The sequence below is a fragment of the Corvus brachyrhynchos genome, unplaced genomic scaffold (genome assembly GCF_000691975.1).
Source record: "Corvus brachyrhynchos isolate BGI_N302 unplaced genomic scaffold, ASM69197v1 scaffold14, whole genome shotgun sequence".
Classification (NCBI taxonomy): domain Eukaryota; kingdom Metazoa; phylum Chordata; class Aves; order Passeriformes; family Corvidae; genus Corvus; species Corvus brachyrhynchos.
The window spans coordinates 1,309,686-1,328,677 of record NW_008239110.1 but is presented as its reverse complement, the minus strand read 5'-3'; the positions used below and the strand labels follow the sequence as shown (position 1 = coordinate 1,328,677).

Here is an 18,992-nt window from a genome sequence, read left to right as displayed (position 1 = left end):
CTCAGCAGCTTCTGTCTCAGGCACTGAGAGCTGAGTTTCCAAGGCTCATTGTAAAAGCATCAAGGTATTTTATCCCATCTAAATTGTCTTATTTTTTTAACACTACACATTTCTTTGGCTGTGGGTATATCTCTCCTAAATGAAGCAGCACAGATGGAAACAGTTGAAATTAAAGATCTCCTGAAAAAAACAAAAAACAAACCAACTGCCTGCAGATATCCAGAGGGAGTGGGAGAGCCTATTCTTATTTTAAAAAAAACCAAAACCAACCACCACATGAATTCCTTTGTATTGTGTTCTGTCAGTCTCCTGTCTGCATCTTCCCATATGGAAAGCAAGTTGAGTTAGGCTTCCCTCTGTGGTTTTTTAAGAAAAGCATTTGGGACTCTACCTAATAAGAAGCTCATTTTAGTGGGGGTTGAGAGCATTCACCATCTTAGTGAATCAGATCTCTGGTTCCATTTTTACCTTTTACTCTGGGAAAGTGCAAGAGCAAAGTTGTTTAATAATCTGTTCTTTTAGGCCTGTTCAAATGGAAGTCTTGAAAATTGAAAAAGAATCCATTTGTTTTTAATTAAATTTACACCTATTCTCACATTTTAACCTGAGTAACTAAACTGGGATTTTGTCACTCAGTACCACTTTTTTTTCACTTCAGGTTTACATTAAGAAAGCAATAGAGCTCAGAGACTGGACAGGCAATATTTTAGCTTTTTCTACTGACTTCTGTATTTTCTGTAAGAGGTGAGAAGAAGTCCTGACATAAGAGACTTTATATTTATTTAACAGTATGAAAATTACCTGCACATGGTCAGAGAGCATCTGACCTCTCAAGTACATAATATACCAAAGTACATAAAGTGGCCGTATAAATGATTTCTATGTGTAAAATTCTTTTATGTTCTAATCCTTTGATGGGATATGTAAAGTTCTTCAGCTGGGGAGGAATAGCTCCATGCCCCAGTGTATGCTGGTGGCTGACCAGATGGAGATCAGCTCTGCAGGAAAGGGATAAGGATCCTGGCACATAACAGCTTGAGAATGAGACAGCAATGTGTCCTTGTACCAAGGAGGGCCAACAGCCCCTGCACTGCCAGTAGGATGAGGGAGGCAATCCTTCCCCTCTACTCAGCACTGGTGAAACACACTTGGAATGCTGTGTCCAGCTGTCCCTCTGAAGTGCAAGAGACAGGCAGGAGAGAGTCCCGAAAAAGGCAACAAAGATGATTGAGATTGCAGGATCTTTCCAGTGGGGGTTGGTCAGCTGTGAGGAAGGGATGTATCTGGGCAATGTGTATAAATACCTGATGGGACAGTGTTAGAAGGCAAAGCCAGACTCTTCTCAGTGGTGCTTAGTGACAGGACTGGAGGTACTGGGCACAAACTGAAACACAGGTGGTTCTATGTAAATATAAGGAAAATCTCTTACTTCACCTCTGGGTGTGACTGGCAATCAAAGTGTACCCCTCTTTCATCCAGACCTTGTGGCTATAAAGATAGAGCACAAAGGAGATATTAGTTATTGCATAACTATGAATAAGACACCCTTGAAAAAAAATCTGTGGTGGAAAGCAATTATTCTCCAACCATGATCAGTGGACATGAACACTTCTTAGCATGATTGCTTGTGTACCTAATATTGCCCTTGCATGTTGTACGTCCTTCTCCTCTGTTGCACTTAGCTGTGTTTGAACATGCTCTCAGGAAGTGTCTCCACCAGAATTTAAACTGGCCATAGTAGGGATGCCTGCAGTCATGTGGTTCCCATGTTTGCCTCTGGTGCTTGGGAAGCTGTAAGGCTTGGGGAGACAACAGGCTGGGGAATCAGGGGTGCTGCAATTTCCTGATTTAAATCAGCTGGAACACTGAATACAATGCCCTAACCCTTTAAAATCGTGTTCGGTTGTATGTCAGTCTGAACAATAAAATTTGACAGCAATAAAGACTGAGCAGGCAGGAAAGTAGACATATGATGTAAAGCCAGTCACACTCCTTCTTATAAACTGTCATTGCATGTGAGTATGAGGAATTAACCGAGTCTTGTATTCCTTCAGCTGCCTGTGACCTCTCCCTGCCTTTCTGTCGAGGCTTTTCCAGTCCATAGTTCTCTCACAGCACCTGTATACTTCATAGCTAAGCCATGCTTGCTTATATATAAAAATGAGCTATAATGCAATGCAATATAGAATTTTATTGCTATTTTCTAAAATAAATTACTCAAAAATATTGAGAGTTTTTGGATTGTTTGATTAGTACAAAAAGGAAATGTTAGTTCTCAAAGAAGGAAGCAGTGAACTCACATGTGTATCTTCCAGCCACTTTTTTATATTGTATCTTCTGTTTCTTCATAAAACAAAATCTCACTTTCTCTAGAGCTGGATGAACTTGAATTTTACTGTAGGGTCCTTGGTTTTTGCAGAATTCATGCTCTGAGATTTGCATTGCAGAAGCAGGCCAAGATAAACAAGTGTTTTATTACCATGAAGAGAAAGGCTATAATCTCTTGTCTCTTTTTTAATGTACTCAGAGCTAAATTGTCAAAATCCCTGCCTCACATGAAGAAAAAGTTGTATTTTGCTGGTGACAGAAGTTTCCCTCAGAAGAATAGAGTCACAATTTCCTATGGGTTTGTTTCTTTGTTTTGACATCTAATAAGGGATTAACTGCATTGCAGTGGAAATGGGAGATGTCTCCTCTACTGATCTTGTCCTCATCCTGACCCTCAAGCATGTCAGAAATGAGTACCTTTGGACTTCTGCCTTGTTGTTAAGTTTGGTGGAAACTGGCCTCTGAGTTGAGATTCTTTCAAGGCTAGATACATAGATGAACACAAAGAGACAAGATCACAGAAGCCTCTTCCTCTGAATGTGAAGCTGAGAAATGGATGAACCTTGATGCAAAGGAAAAGCCCACTCTTAGATACTGATCATTAAGACTGGAATAATCCTAATGGCAATGTGATAATTATCATGAGAGCTTTAAGAGGAGGGAACTCATAGTACCTCCCTAAAGAGGAGAAATCTGAGGATGGGCTAGTCCAGGTTGCAAAGCATTCTGTGAGAAGAAGGCAAATAAGAAAGAGGATAAAAGTATTTCCTTAATTCTTTGGTATAGTTTCTCAGGAAGACAAAAAGTAGTGAGAGAGGCTTGTGAGGCTGAATCTCTCCCACTCTTTCTTTCCTGTGAAGAAAGTGAAAATTCCACTGTATTTACAGTCTTGTCAAATCACTTCAGATTACCTCTATATCTGTGTGTATGTGGTGTAAGAGATACTTTCCCACACATGCCAATATATGCACATGCACAGTCAGACTTACATACATGTATGTGGTATGTTTTTCTGTGCCAGATATTGTCAGTGACAGATTGCCATTAAAGACTGACAAAGCAAAATGGTGATGAAGAGCAACAAAGAATATGTTGGCTCATTCTCTTTTAAGATAAAGTGCTTTATGTTTTGCAAATTTTCAGTTTGTCTTTTTATTGAATATTTCATTAGTAATGACACTAAATTCAAGTTTTCAGGCATATATTTAATGAGATGTCCTAGTGATATTCTCACTGTAGTGTCAGGCATGGTATGAAACTAAAGATCCTTATTTCTTACAATACACCCAACCATGTGAAATTAGCACTGAAAAAACAAATTTGATTTGTCTTTGATGATCACAGGAAGCTGAAGGGTGAGATGAATCCTTATCCATAACATGTTCACCTCAAGGTGCCTTCCTCTAGGTTCTCTGTAAGTTTTCCTAAAAACAGGTCTCCACACACTTAAACATGAGTATCTGTAACTTCAGGGAGATAAAAGTCAAATTTTAAAGCTTAATGTAAGAGTTTAATATAAACTAGAAAGATATACTTAACTTTTTCAATACAAGGTTAGCAGACATGATTCTTCATATGGAATCAGTAACACTACTGAGACACTGTATCATGCCTTCTCTTATGTTGTAACGAAACTGTGGAATAGATCTCATGACCTATTCTTGACAGATAGCCATCAGCTGGAAACTTGCCAGAGTTTTTACAGTTACTTGATGGACCCCAGCTTTCAGGTTCCTTCACTTTGGAGGACAATTCCTCCAAAATAATGCACTAATGGAAGTTGAGGATCTATTCCTGCTTCCAGCAAATTTTGAATTTTCTTTTCCATGAAGCAAAAAAAGAATAATCTAAAATACATCTAAATATTTTTGTGTGTGTGTGTATACTTTTGTGGTCTGTTAAGTGTATCGAGTCCTTCTCAGACTGATGTCAGCTTGTGCCTTTAAACTTAGGAGTCCCTGTTTCAGACATATAGTGAAAGAAATCCTGTTCCTGTATTTTGAGTCTGCTTCGCATTTTGAAGTGAAGTATGGTAAATGGGTAAAATCTGAAGATTTGTTTAAAAAATACATTCCTGATTTAAACTAAAGTGCTAAAATAGACCACCCAAATCCCTCTTTAGCTTTCTCCCACTGGATTTTTATCCCTGTCAATTTCCTCATGACAGAGAATAAAGGTTTTGAGCAGATCCTCTAATTTCTCTTATCTCCAGGTTACCTCTCTTCAAACTTCAGAAATGCCATCGAAAGGCACCCAGAAAACTTTAAGTAACGCTAATGCAGTCTCTGAGATCTCTTGTGCTGCTCAGACAATGCTCGGCTGAAAAGCAATTTCATTTGGTGTAAATATCTCCAACAGACAAACCAATTAGAAACACAGACGGAAGCAGAAGTGCTTAACAATCGTGCAATCAGGTAAAGTCATGGAGAGACCCAAGTGATGTCAATTCCTTGCTAAAGGTCAGAAATGCTGCCACCTTTGAACCTTTTAGCTCAGATTTCAGACTTAAAAAGTGAAGAGTTGTGCACAAAGGCCTTCAGAGGGTTTTAAATTCTGTGACTCTCCTGAAGTTCATGTTGAACTCCACAGGCAGAGGAAGGTAAGGTGTCATCCTGCTTGCTTGGCATGGCCAGATCTGCAATCTGACAGGAATCCAGCTGGCTGGGTTGTTTTGCAGACAGAGTGACTAACTTATCTTTTCCATGCTATGCAATTTCTCTGAGTCAGGGTGAACTTTAACAGTTTGGCCCTAAAACAAGGCAAAGATTTGGGCCAGCTTCTTCCACTGCAGGGGGTGGCTCACCTTTACTCATTTGCAACATATGAGTTTATTAATACATCCAAATACAACCAGTGACCTTCTGTGACAGATGGTGAATCATGTCTTACTTCCAGTGCATAAATTAACATTTTAAAAGGCTTTTTAAAACACTGTTGACTTTAGCAAGTGAAACATAATAAGAAGGATTTGCTGAAGTCTGATGCTGTAAGTTTGGATACATTGAAAATTCATTATCTGAGTAAAAATCTAGAATTATTGTGCCATTAACAAGGACACTGCAAGCTGCCATTTTTTTTAGAATGATGTATAGTTTATGCTGTTGAAACTGCCATCACAGAGAAGTCACAATGATTTGCCTTGAAGATGATTTATGAAACATGACTCTAGAGAAAATAATTCCTCTCACATAGCTTGTTGAAAGTCAGTTCTCTTAGCATTTGCTTTCATCAGGAAGGGTATCTCCTAGTCCTCAAAATTTGAATCTGGAACCTCCTAAACCTTATTTTAATCTGGAACCTACCCCTTTGATTTAATAATAGAGTAAATATTCCCATTGTTAGTTATGCTGTCTTTTAGTCCTTCTTTTTTTTTTTTCCATATCATGTTTAAGGAACATTATCAAGACATGGTAACAAACACAATGCCCTAGATAAGATGTCGACAACTGAGGGGAGCTTAAGTTACATATCTAAGCATGAGTGTGAATTAGAGGATCCAGTAAACAAATGTAAATGCAAATGTAAATGTAAATGCCTTGCAGCATTTTCTCTCCCCCTGACAAAAAGTTGCATTTGTACAATAAGAACAATACACACTGACTGAGCCCATAGCAGACATTCAAACCACAGGGCACAAGTTATATAGAGCTACTATAGTTTTATTATGTTTCTTCTCCATTCATATCACATGTGGGATAATGCTCATCATTGTAATCTCTCATACTGGAACAGCAGCCTGCTAAATTTGAACGCCAGCGAGAACAGAGAACAACTGCACATTCTTGCCCTTCCCTCACTTCTTTTCCAGCTGCAGGTGGGAGGATCTTTCTCTTGGATATGGAGAAGTTGCTTGATGAGATTTGGATTCTTTCTCTTCAACTGAAGTACTCCTTTGTCTGAGACACTGAGATACTTTCATGAACTGGTGATATGTGAAGTCTGGAAGAAGCACAGAGAACGTTAAGTATTGTGGTATTTAAATAAAGCAACTCAGGAAAAAAATGTAGTTGAATGGATGCAAAGCTATTCAGCCCTTCTCTTTGTCCTATGTCCAAAATAAGAAAATTAAAATTCTAGCAGTGATCTTGGAAATATCATTACATTGCACAGCAAGAAATCCTAGCAGAACCAGAGTACCTTGCACATTGTATATAAGATGTGGAGCACCCAAGAAATCCTCCTAAATTCCTGAATTCCTTTTCCTCCGTAGAAGTACACTCATGCCAAGGTGTCAGGATGCTAAAGAGGAAAGGACGAGATCTGACCTAAGGCAGTTTTGTGCTGTTAAAAGTAAACAAGAAGTAATGACAGAATATGTACAGACTTTCATGGATTACAGTGTAATTACACTAAGCAGATCTAAACGTAATTAACTGGTAAACTGCTGTGCTGTTTGGAAGACAGAGAAGGCATATATTTATCTCATAATCACACAGGTACCACATGAAAATTAATTGCCATGTAATTATATGATCAGCATTTGCCATGTTCAAACAGTATTTGTGCCCCTTTAATTTGAAGTGCCACTTCATTTTAAAATATTAAATTACTAAACCTCCTGTGACTGTGATCTAAATCTAGAGAAGTAATCGCTGTGTGTGGTAAAGCAAGTAAGAAAAAAAGGCACTGAATGCTGAATGACCCAGTTCACTTTCTACATGCAGAAGGAAAAAAATTAATTCTGGCTGATGGAACTTCACAGTGTCCCTCTTTTGGATTATTTTTTCATGTGCTCTTTAGAGCATTTCTGTTTTGACAGACCTAGAGGTTTAATCTAGCCTAGCTCAAGACAGCAATTAAGTGTATGCTCAAACCCAGCTAATCTGCTTGAAGACAGGGGCTTTAGAACATACTGTAAGGTCAGGGTAGGACTCAGTGCTGTGTTGCACAGAAGTAAGTCATGGCTCTGAGCTTATGTTTTTTCAGAGTTAATACAGTGATTTTCAGCATTATTAGCAAAATTTAATATGCTGCTCTAAAAAGGCAGTTCAGGTTTTGACTGACCCCAGGTTACTCCTGCCAGAGCAGCACCAGAAACAGAAGAAAGGGGACAGAGGTAGATGAGGAGTCAAGGAAGAAATTCTGGGGAGACTGGCTTACTGTTTCAGTTGAGACAAGAGGGATGGCAATGACAAAGCACAGGGTTTAAAGCTTTGATGGGGATCGGAGCACCATAAACAATGGCCTTCACCACCTGCCTCTCCTCGATGGCAGCAGCAAAGAAAGCTGACTTTTTTCAGGGCTCTGGAGTACCTATAGTGAGCAGTGAGCCATATCCAGCTCACTCTCAGCAGTGTTGCAAACTTGGGCCTGCTCTGTTTGCTTTAAGTGAGAGATATTTTTGTTTCACATTGGAACAGTACAGTTGCTTTGTCCATGAGGTCCTGGGCAGTGGCCTGTTACCCTGTCTTAGCATTGGAAAGCAGAGGTTGCTTTTGGGATTGAGAGGGAAAATTAGGCTCTGTTGTTTTCAGGTGTCGCTGTAATCTAATTGCTGTGGGAAGGTGTTATAAGAATATCTGCCCTATAGCAATTTCTCAGACCATCAGCTATCACTCATATTTTCAAGCTGATAATAAATAATCTTTTATCTATGCTTTGGGTGATAAGACAGAAAGACTTTGCTTACCTTGAAAAAACACTTGGAAGTTAGTATGATAGCAACACAGAGCAAATAATGGACTTGGATCAAATAAAAATTAATGAATTAAAGTGGAAAAGTCTGCAACAGTATTATCTCTGAAACTTTATCTGGCTTCCTCCCGCTTGCTGTTTTCATACTTAGTTACAAGTGGAAGTTCCATCAGTGCTTGGCATTTATGAACACTTCTATAGTGCTCTACACAGGTGAAATTTGGATGACCAATGCAAGGCAGCAGAGAATGAGGAGGGTGCCTTTCCACAATCCTGAAGCACAAATGCAAAGGTTCATCACTGACTGATTGTTCCTTCAAGGGAAGGTCGTTGCTGACCTCCCCTCAAAATCTACATCATCCAGAGCTACTGGAGGGCAAATGTAAGTTGTACAGAAAATCCAAATCAGGATCTGTGTGATATGGTTGGCTACTCCCAAGCTCTCTTGATCTTTGGGAGCTGAAATTCCAGGTTTTGGTCTGAAATCTGCTGCTTTCAATAACTTCAAAATCAAAGGCTAGAGTGGACTGTCCTTTTTCAGAGCCAGTTAGAAGTAGTATCATCCCTGAAGCTCCATCAGGGTATAGTTCACTTAACATTTTGATTTTTTAACTTATATTTTTCTTTATTGTCTCTTTTTCTTGGACACATCTTTTGACCATTTTTTTCTAGTTTGGTTGTAGATTATAGAAATGTGAATGGTATTAGTCATCATCCTTTGAGGATCTTATGAAGACATCTATTCAAACACATGGATAGGTCATAATTTTTGTGCTGACAGCATGAAAGGAGGTACAGTGCTGGGCAAGAAAGAGAAACTTCGTATGGATATTCATAGTTTCATATTTTTTAAAAAAGAAAGGATGAAAGACAACCCACAAACCACCCAGAAATTCTGAGTATATAAATGCAGAATGTCTTTTACCCTCTACTTTTTAAACTCAGAGTCTTGCAATCTCCGCATTCAGTGCTCTCCTGTCAAATGAGATTAATTTTTCATGCTGGCAACTGACAAGCATGGAAGATCAAATCCTTATATAAAATCAATAACTTTACTTGAGTTAGACCAAAATGAATTGATTTTGCTTACTGATTGTGGTCCCAAACTCCCTTAGCTCTCATTGGGGGATTTGTTTAAATAACGCTTGTTGTGTATCCTCTCCTTTGCCTTTTCACCATTTAAATTAGTCTCTGCTCTGAAATTCTGAGTTAAGAAGCCACTAATTTCTTCTGCCTTTCTGCATTGGATGAAAGAATGCTGTGTTTAAAAAACCAAAATGCTGCTCATTAATCATCAATAAACTGAGAAAATGGTTTCCAATTAGCTCTAACCATGAACAATGAGTGGGATAGAAAGAATTACTTAAAATGACATTGTGGCTTTTAAATATAAACACTTGTTTACACAAAAAATACTCTGGGATTTATCAGAATGATGGTTTCTTTAGGTGTTCTTACAGCTGGGAAATTATTTGTTTGCTTTGTTCTATTTCTCAGAAGCTGATCAAGGGGATAGAAGCTGTCCACACCTTTGTTTTCTGAGTGAGTTTTAGAGAACCATATAAAATATTCAGTTAGGGTGGTCATAGTTGTCCTCTAGTTGTACTGATAGAAATCCAAAGAGATTGCCAGTGAGGGGTTATGGTAGATTTACAGCAGAACTGAGTGTATGATGGTGCATCTGTATTTGTATGTCTAGGGAAAAGCGTTTATCACATGGTGTACAGTATGAACCAGAATCTTCACATACTAATAATAAACTAACAGATATGGAGCTACTTTTAAGTCTTTTGATGTTTTAAGTCTTTTTGCTGTTTATCACAGCTAAGTTCAGTTGCTTGTCTTTGAATATATAAAAATGAATAATTTTGAATCATCTATCCCATTTTCAAAATATCAGTTCAAAATGTGTCATGGTTTAATGCAGCCAACAACCAAGTCCCACACAGCTGCTCTCTCTCACTTCTCTAACAGTGGGATGGGGGCAGAATCAGAAGAGTAAAAGCAAGAGAACTTGGGGGATGAGATAAAGACAGTTTAACATGTAAAGTAAAAGCTGCACGTTCAAGCAAATCAAAACAGGGCATTCATTCATCACTTTGCATGGGCAGGCAGCTGTTCAGCCATCCCCAGGAAAGCAAGACTCCATCACTTCTAACAGCTACTTGGGAAGACAAATGCCATCACTCTGGAGGTCACACCCTTCGTCCTTTTTCCATTTCAGCTTTATATGTGGAGTATGACACCCTATAGTACCCTATGCTACCTGCTATGAAGAAAATTGACTCCGCTCCAGACAAAATGAGCACAAAATGAAATTTTATTAACCATACAGGTTGGGATAAGACAAAAATGAAGAGAGGCATATATTTTGGTATTCTTGATCGATGAAGTCCATACTGGTGAAACTATCTGATATGATCTGTTATTCATACATTAAATGTATGATATGTTATTCATACATTAAATTGATGTGGGATGCTGAAAACCCTTGCTGGAACCCAGACCTATAAAAAGTGAACAGCAGGAAGTGGTGTGTTTTTTCAGGATCTTATATGGGCTTTGTTTGCACACAACACTTGTTCCCTTGAAGTTCTTCTGCCCATTACTAACACATGGTAGGGCACCTAAATAAACTGACAGGATTTCCACATGAAGCTGTACTTAAAGGGCAGTTACTATTACTCTTTATCTCTTAAATCAGAACATTTAGTCCCATAATTCTTAATTTTAAGGCTATCATTATGATTGAAAAACTCTGGTTACTGTCTTTTGAAATTCAAAATGAGAATTATAGTCCCAATTTTGCTTGGTTTCTATTTTCTCATCTAGACTTTCTGAGCATAGGATAGGAACTGCAGGTCATAAAAATACCATCTGCTGAGACAGAGACACAGGCTACATAATTTCTGAGAAGGTGGTACAGCTGCCAGTACTTCCACTGTGTAATGTGTTGCAATTAAGGATATGTGGTTGAAAATGCTATATAGCCTTCTGGCATTTTTTCCACAGAAAGGATAAGAGACAGTTTTCACATACAATTACAGAAAGTTTTTCACTTAAAAATGTTTTGAAGACTTCTCTTTCTGGAGCTGAAAGAAATCAGAATTCGTATACATTCATGATATGTTCCTGACACTGATTTTTTCAAAGCCCGTTCTGATGCTTAAAACTTTAAACAAAAACACAGCAACAAAATTAAATCAGACAGGAAGACAATATTAATACTAGGGAAATATGTATATATGCAATGACACTCAGGATAATATTGGTACCAAAGACTGTGCTCTAATTTGTAACAGCAGCTTTGCATAGTTATTAACCTAATAATCATGTTAAGGACTGCATCTGCAGAGCACTTTGACTCTCAAAGCTTTGTCCTTGTGGGACATATGGCTCCACAGAAAGGAAATGTAAGACAGTTTTTTGGCACAATAGAAGGAGTCAGTGTGAAACTGAACCTTTCATTTCCAAATCACTTCATAAACAAAACCAGACACTGTAAATATCACTACCCCCATTTCAATAGATGAGGAGAATATAATTTACTTTCACACTGCCGTGAGTCATTCTAAGCAATTTCAGGACTGCTCAGTTTCCATTTCTTCACTCTTGACAAAAATAACACAGTGATGAACAGACTACTATTACAGCCTCTTGTCCATAATTATTTCAAGCTACAGTCTATTTACATTGGACAATGTGTGTGTATACAAAAAGCCTGTGAAGGTAGGACAGCACATGTATTATGTGGTATTCATGCACGTGTGAAGCTGAGGGATAATTAATTAGATATATAAATTATTTTTCCTTTGTTGGAAGCTTAAAATTTCATATTCACAGTGTTAGTTATTTAATCTGGATGGTTAGTGTGATGGTTGTGCAAACTGGTAATTTTAACTTCATGTATATTTGTTTAATTGTCATTAAAAATAATTAATGATATGAGGCATATAGGATTTTAAATCACGTGCCAATAACATGATAACTGCCATAATAAAAATGCACAGATGATATCACAGCAGAAAAACTGACCCATGCAAAAGAGGTTAATAGTTTGTTTTATTATTTATTGACACATATACACAGGTTCTTTAACCTCATTGTCTTTCCAGAACATGGTCAATGTATCTTGCACTTCAATAGAGCTGGAAAACAAAAACAAGGAATATACTGTTGCAATCATTCTGTATTGTAATTATTTCAGGTTTTCTGATAATGATTTGTGCTTGCACTATTTGTCAAATAGTGAGTATTAGTAAATATAACAGATGAAATTATTGAGCTAGCTGCCAAACATGTAAGAGCCAAATTAAAAAGTTTGATATAATACAACATCTGTTACTGTTTTGTTTTTGGTTTGGGGTTTATTTGTTTGTTTGTGGGTGCTGTTGTTGTTTTGTTTGGGGTTTTTTCATATCAGTGAAAATTACAGTAACACAAAGCTGCTCTTGAAAAATCTGTGACTTTACTTGGTTTCTTTGAGGCCACTTATATGCCTTTATTCATTAGTTAATTTCCAAAAGTTAAGTTGGGTTGAAAGTGGGGTTATTCTGTTTTATCTGGATTTATTAAGTATGGTGGCCAGTCAGCCTGTAGTACAAGGCAGAAAGAGCTCTCTGGTAAGAGAGTCCCCAGTACCAGAGACTTATGTCAGATCACGGTGAGAAAAGAAGCCTCTCCCAGGATGCTTTGTTCTGTTCTGTTAATCTAGCCCAGTTCTGCTTCCCCGGTTGGCTGTTGGCCGCCCAGCCCCCTTGCTACCTTATATGTTTCATATCCTAGAAAGTTCTCCATTCCAGGTTCCCCTCATTGGCCTTTGCCCCTCAACACTCCCCCAGAGCTTCCCCATTAGTCCCCATCCCCTAGTCCCACCTGTGAACTGCCCCCATGCCCTCAGATCATTGGTCTCTGGTGCTCCCTCTGCTCCTGTACTTAAACCTGTACTCTCCATTGTTCTCTGTCTTTGGCCCTGGAATCCTTCATGGTGTGGAAGCAATAAACGGCAGCTCTATGCAAAGACCCTTCCTGCCTCTTCACCATCAACCCATATTACTGAAGCTATCCATGTGTTTGTGCAGGCACGTGGGGTGTGTGTGGCTGCCCTGCCAAGCAGCTTATGAGATGCTCTTGGAAGATCGCAGCACCTCGCTCTCCGGCACAGAAGCCGCAGAGAGCTCGGGTTAGTGATAATTAAGATCAAACTCCGTTGTTTTTTTTTTTTTTTTGAGAATTTGGGCCTGTTTGGGAAGAATGTTTACTGCAATAACAAGATGACTTGTGTATTTCTGGGTGGAAAGAGAAATGCATAAAAAAGCTTGTCATACCTGCTGACCATAGTTAGGTATTTTTCTAGGTAAGTGGAGTGCTTCATAAGCAAGAGAGGCTGAAGGTGATTTCATTCAGCACAGTTAGAATTCATGACAGGTTCACTTTAAAACACTAGATCTCCGTTGGCAGTTCTGGCTTCATTCTGGGCCTCAATTTCCTTTTTACAAAGGCACAATTCCTGTCATGGTTTGCTGAGGAAAGTTTGAACAACATGACTGCTTGACACGGCCACAAATGTTGGGATTTTTATTCTTTGAAAGGGTTTTTCTTACATCTAGATCAGAACAAAGTGCGTAAGGAGACTGCATGTTAGCATGATGAGGTCTAAAGGTTTTAGCAACATTAGTGTTTGAATCTCACATGAGTAATCAGGCTAAAAGTCAATCACTCAGGTCACACTGAGTTAAAATATACCAGACAAAGAAATGAAAGCTTCAAAGATTTTTAGGAATTCTAAGAAGACTTGTGGTTGCCACTTGTACAGCTGTCTTCACATTCAAGCTATACGAACTAAGAATTCAAAAAGAAACTGCAATAAGACCAAAAAAAAAAAAAAGAAGAAGAAGAAAAAAAAAAGAAAATGACCAAAAGCAGTACTTACACTCTTAGACATATAATAACCTTGCATGTTTCATCAATGAAGTTTTTGAAGTTTTAACCAAAGTAATCTTGCATGTGTGTTAGACAGAGTAAACAAAAGAGTCAAGAAATGTGATTCACTGGAAGCAATGAAGAACTCTCTGAATATTTAAATCTAAATATTATAGTAAATTTGTTTTTTCCTGCCAGTAAATACAGTTGCTTTCAAGTAGAAGGCTTTAAAGGTAAAGATATATGATAAAATTCCACTAAAATCTTGAACCATATCACAAATACAAGCTATATATGTGCTGCATATAAAATATTCCATTAGTATTATATATATAATTAATATTATACATAAAATATTCCATTAATACTGCAGCAGAGGTCTTGCAAGACAGGTTTTCATCTCTGTAGAGATTTCACTAGAACCATAATTAATGTGTAGCCAGTTTTAAGAGTCTGCAGTAGCCCTTCACTCTTTCAGTCTGGACATATCATAGCAAAATAGAAATACATGATAAGAATAGAGGGTTTACATGTTAACCTGCAGTAGAGCACAGAAGCTGACATGGCTGTCAAGATCATGTGACAATCTCTCTACCCGATCCACTGGCCTAAGACAATGGGGTCCAGATCTGCAAGGTCTGTGCAGACCCTAAATAAATCTGCCATATTTCAAAAATGATTCTGCCTCCTGAGATTCCTCCCGCAATACCACTGCAAGAATGTTCCTCTAGGTATGCAATATGGATAAATGCAGATGTGGGCATCAGCGTGGTAATGTAGAGACAGCCATTGTACTCAGATAGAATAAATACTAAGTAGACAGTGATTTTGATTTTGATTTTGTGGAGAAACTTGTCTGCAGTACAAGTTCTGCATTTGCATGTGTGAGACTCCATATGACAGCTATAGCCCTAAGCTTGAGCTCCAAGTAGGATATTTAAATATCAGTAAGAGCCTGCAGCCTGACATCCTGACTAACAGTGTCAGACCATAAATATTTATAAACATATATTTTTGGAGGGATGTTTTTGTACTTTTACAGAAACTTGTTTCACCTGTACTGTAAGTCAACAGTGTACTTGCCAGCTTTAAACTGAAAGCACCATGCTTGGAGTAATACAGTAAGCCTTGCTCAGAGCAAAGTGCTGCCTAATGAAGCCATGGCAGTTCTGGATAAGACCTTGCTTGCATTCTGCCGGCTCCAAGTACAAGCAGAACAAGCTCAGGCCTGCCTGCAAAAAATGGCAGATCCTGAAATGAAATAGATTACAAGCTCTTCACTGCAAACTTAAATAATGGATAACTCCCCAGTTCTGAGAGCAAGCTTGAGACCAAGCTGTATTTCGAGTAGCCTTAAGCTAGTATTTTCACTTAATTGTGGAGTGCTTGTATGTAGGTCCAGTGCTGCATCCTAGAGCTTGAGTACAGCGTAGGTATACTTGAGGGTGCTTGTCACGGTTTGCTCTCAGCTGCCAGCTCAGCCCCATGCAGCTGCTCTCACACTCCCCCTGGTGAAACGGGGGAGAGAATTGGAAGGGTAAAAGTGAGAAAACTCATGAGCTGAGATAAAGAAAGTTTAACAGGTAAAGCAGAAGCTATGCACAATAGCAAAGCAAAACAAAGAATTAATTCAACATTTTCCATCGACAGGCAGGTGTTCAGCCATCCCTGGGGAAGCAGGGCTCCATCAAGTGTAACAGTGACTTGGAAAGACAAACACCATCATTCCAAAAGTCCCCCACTGCTTCCTTTTTCCCCCAGATTTATAAGTTGAGCATGACACCGTATGGTAACAGATATGCCTGTGGTCAGCTGTCCCAGCTGTGTCCACTCCCAACTCCTTGTGCACCTTCAGCCTGCTCACTGGCAGGGTGGGGTGAGAAGCAGAAAATGCCTTGACTCTGTGCAAGCACTGCTCAGCAATAATGAAAGCATCTGTGTGTTATCAACGCTGTTTCCAGCACAAATTCAAAATACAGGCCCATACCAGCTGCTATGAAGAAAATTAACTCCATTCCAGTCAAAACCAGCTTACCACAGTGGTGAAGAGACTTGGGTTTAACAAGCATAATTTTTCAAATATTTTCAAGTTTTTTAGATATCCCGATTTTATTTTAGTGTGGAAAGTCTTTTGGGGTAGTGATATGGCATCAATATATATCTGTCTTTGTGTGCATGTTCAAGGTATGTATTTGTTCTTATTCTTAGATGCTCCAGGAGAAAAATAGTGAATGCATTAGAACAACAGAGGGGAAGTCAAACACAGACACTGGAGGCAGAATGCATAATATTTTTAAGAGTGTAAGGTGAAGGTAAAACTAACTTCCTGATCTAAATTCCAGTAGTCCATAATTTGTTTTTCAGTGTTGATACTCGCATCATTCATCAAATATTCTCTTCCTGCAGGCAGAAATCATGTGGGAAGAACTTCTGAAATCCTTGTGCTTTAGCCAAGAAAACTGTGAGAGAAATCAGTTATTCCTGAGTGCATTCAGACCAGCAAACCATGCTTGTTATCTGCTGTTTTCCCCAAGTTCCACAGGATATTAGCCTGCTGAATGCAGATTCAGGCACAATTAGATCCTGCTGTGCAGAGAAGTGTGGCAGAGGGGGTTTGACTCTCTGCTGCCCAAGGCCTCACCTCCTCATCTCCCTCGCTCCACCCCACATCAGTGCAGGGCAGTGCATAGCAGGGGAAGGCAGAGTGTGGTGCCGATCTGGTTGTTTTCTTCTAAAGCAATGCATTTCCCAAGGATTGAATTCTCATTCCCTGAGTCTGAAGGTTCAGACTTCTGTGCTCCTGGGGCAATACAACTACACACTGCTGGCTATTCAGGGCTCACAATAAATTGACAGTCTTACCCTTAAAAAAGCTGGGTTTTTTCAAGGTGAGAAAAGTACTGCTGGAGAAAAGAGGGACACATTTCAAAGTCCTGTAAATAGCTTAGCTCAGTTAAACTTGGTAGAATTTGACTGCTAACAGCAGTTCAGGATTTTGATAATATTTTGGCAGAAATGACCCTTGAGGTTCAGCTGTAGTGAGTTCATTGTTACTGTTATTTTCTCTCCAGGTTTCACAGCAGGGAGAAATGAAATGACTGTGAAATCTTGTTAGCTATCTGAAGACCATCTGTATTTTCTTAATGAATGCTGCACTCCTCTTGGAACCATGAAATATGCAATATTGCATGTTGACTATAAAACAAATTGTGCGGAATTGAAACTTTGCATACACACTGAACCTTCCTTTATTTAACAGATTCTCCTGCGAAATCTACCAACGTGATATTAATCATTTAGCAGCTGCTGCAAGAAGGAGCTCTTAGAAGCTTTGACTTAATGTCTTGCACTGGAGTAATTACTAGGCTATAGGCACTTGATTCTATGTAGTAAGGAATTCTGAATTTTGGCTTATTACTTTTTATGATGACTATGTCCTTTAATGTAAACCTTTCATTGGTTGTAAGCAGCCTGTCTATACTGCAGCTATAAAACACAAGGATGGGGGAGGAAGAATTATACATGCAGCCTACCAGAAATCCTTTGAAATCCTTTGAGGAAACCTTCAAATAGTACCAAATGTTAATACAGAATAGCAGTAAAATATTCAGCTGAGTTTCACAAAAGAAGACGGGTATTTCATAAGTGTCCCAGAAGACCTATGAAATGTCAAAGCTTATAAGCCATTAAGTATTAGGCTGATTTGATTCTGAATTCACAATTGGTATGCTTTAATTTTTGTGTTATCATTAACACAATTAAGCAACACATTGAGGTTTCACAGAACCTTTTAAAAACCAAAATGGCATGAAATGTGGTTGGGGGATAAGAGACAGGCTGTGCCAGAGAATCTCCTCTGGTGTCACCAAAATAGTTCACACTTCATTATATGAATATTGTGGGATCTGGGACAGGTTCACAGCTCCTCAGAGCAGATGCACATCCAAGCCACAACCTCACTCCCTGTTGGCAAAGGAGACAGGCATGAACCACCTTTATACAGCTGCCTGACCCTGGTTTCCTTTAAAAGAAAGTTTGTACTACTGAGGTGAAGATCCATGGTGCATTTTCCCACATTCTCCAGTCTGGACAATGAGGGATCAGGGCAGAGAAAATGCCACAAACATATCTGCACTATGAGCTAGATGGCCAGGGAAACGAAGAACTTTTTAATAAGTCTAATTAAATTCTTTGCTGTGTGTACTTGCTTGACCTTATCCACTCATTACTTGAATAAATGGGATAGAATAATTTGACTTTATAATCTATAAATTGCTGGGTTTTTAAGAAACCACCATCTATAAATTGTGTATGGGAATGAAAAACTTAGGTAATATAAGTATTCTAACAAAAACTGTCAGGGACCATTAACTTCAGGCATTGTTACCGCTCTGTGAACATTGCAATTAGGCATCTGCTTAACTTTGAAACATTAAATAGTCCCAGATTAAATGAACTAACTGCTTGCATATTCAACACAGAGCATAAAATGTTTGCAAAACCACCACCACAGCGGAGATTGTAGACAGCTGTTTTTGACTATTGCTTTTTCTTATATAATTTAATGAAACTTTTCCTATTCATTTGTATTCCTGCACATGGGACAGAGTCTTGGAGGAAATACCACATTTGCATCTATGCAAGTGGAAGGTATGGAGATTAGGACATCCTACAATACCTCTGTGTAACAGGACATTTAATTCCTCCAGAGACCTTACTTTTTGAGCTTGGAGAAGCTGAGGTCCAGCTGAGGAAGCTCCACAGGGCTGTTCCTCTATTAAAGCATCACAAAGAATGAAAAAGAAAATGAGCCCTGCTTAACTATTTGACACTAATGGTCAACAAAGCAGTAAAAAAAAAAAAAACTGTGGCAAGAACTTCTTTGCTGCCTGGCAGTTCCATCTCCTTTTCCTTCTTCCCACTGTTTAGTCTTGAAATTCTCCTTCCTAGAAGTCTCTCACAGCAAAGGAGTGTATGAAAATAACACAGAAACCCCTGCCACATAGGAAAAAGCCTACAACATTTCAGAAAAGAACACAGTGGCATTTTTAAGGACAAAGGAATCAGCTTTTGCCAGGGAATGAAGACATTACTTGTTGGGAGGCGTG

General features: G+C 38.7%; 1 long non-coding RNA gene across 1 annotated transcript; it reads right to left on the bottom strand.

The window, feature by feature from the left end:
• Positions 1 to 6,159: 6,159 nt before the first annotated feature.
• On the bottom strand, positions 6,160 to 18,992 carry LOC108448036. Its single transcript, XR_001863821.1, has 2 exons — positions 18,603 to 18,992; positions 6,160 to 6,267 (listed from the first exon to the last, which is right to left on the bottom strand). It is a non-coding gene; the product is annotated as an uncharacterized LOC108448036 (long non-coding RNA).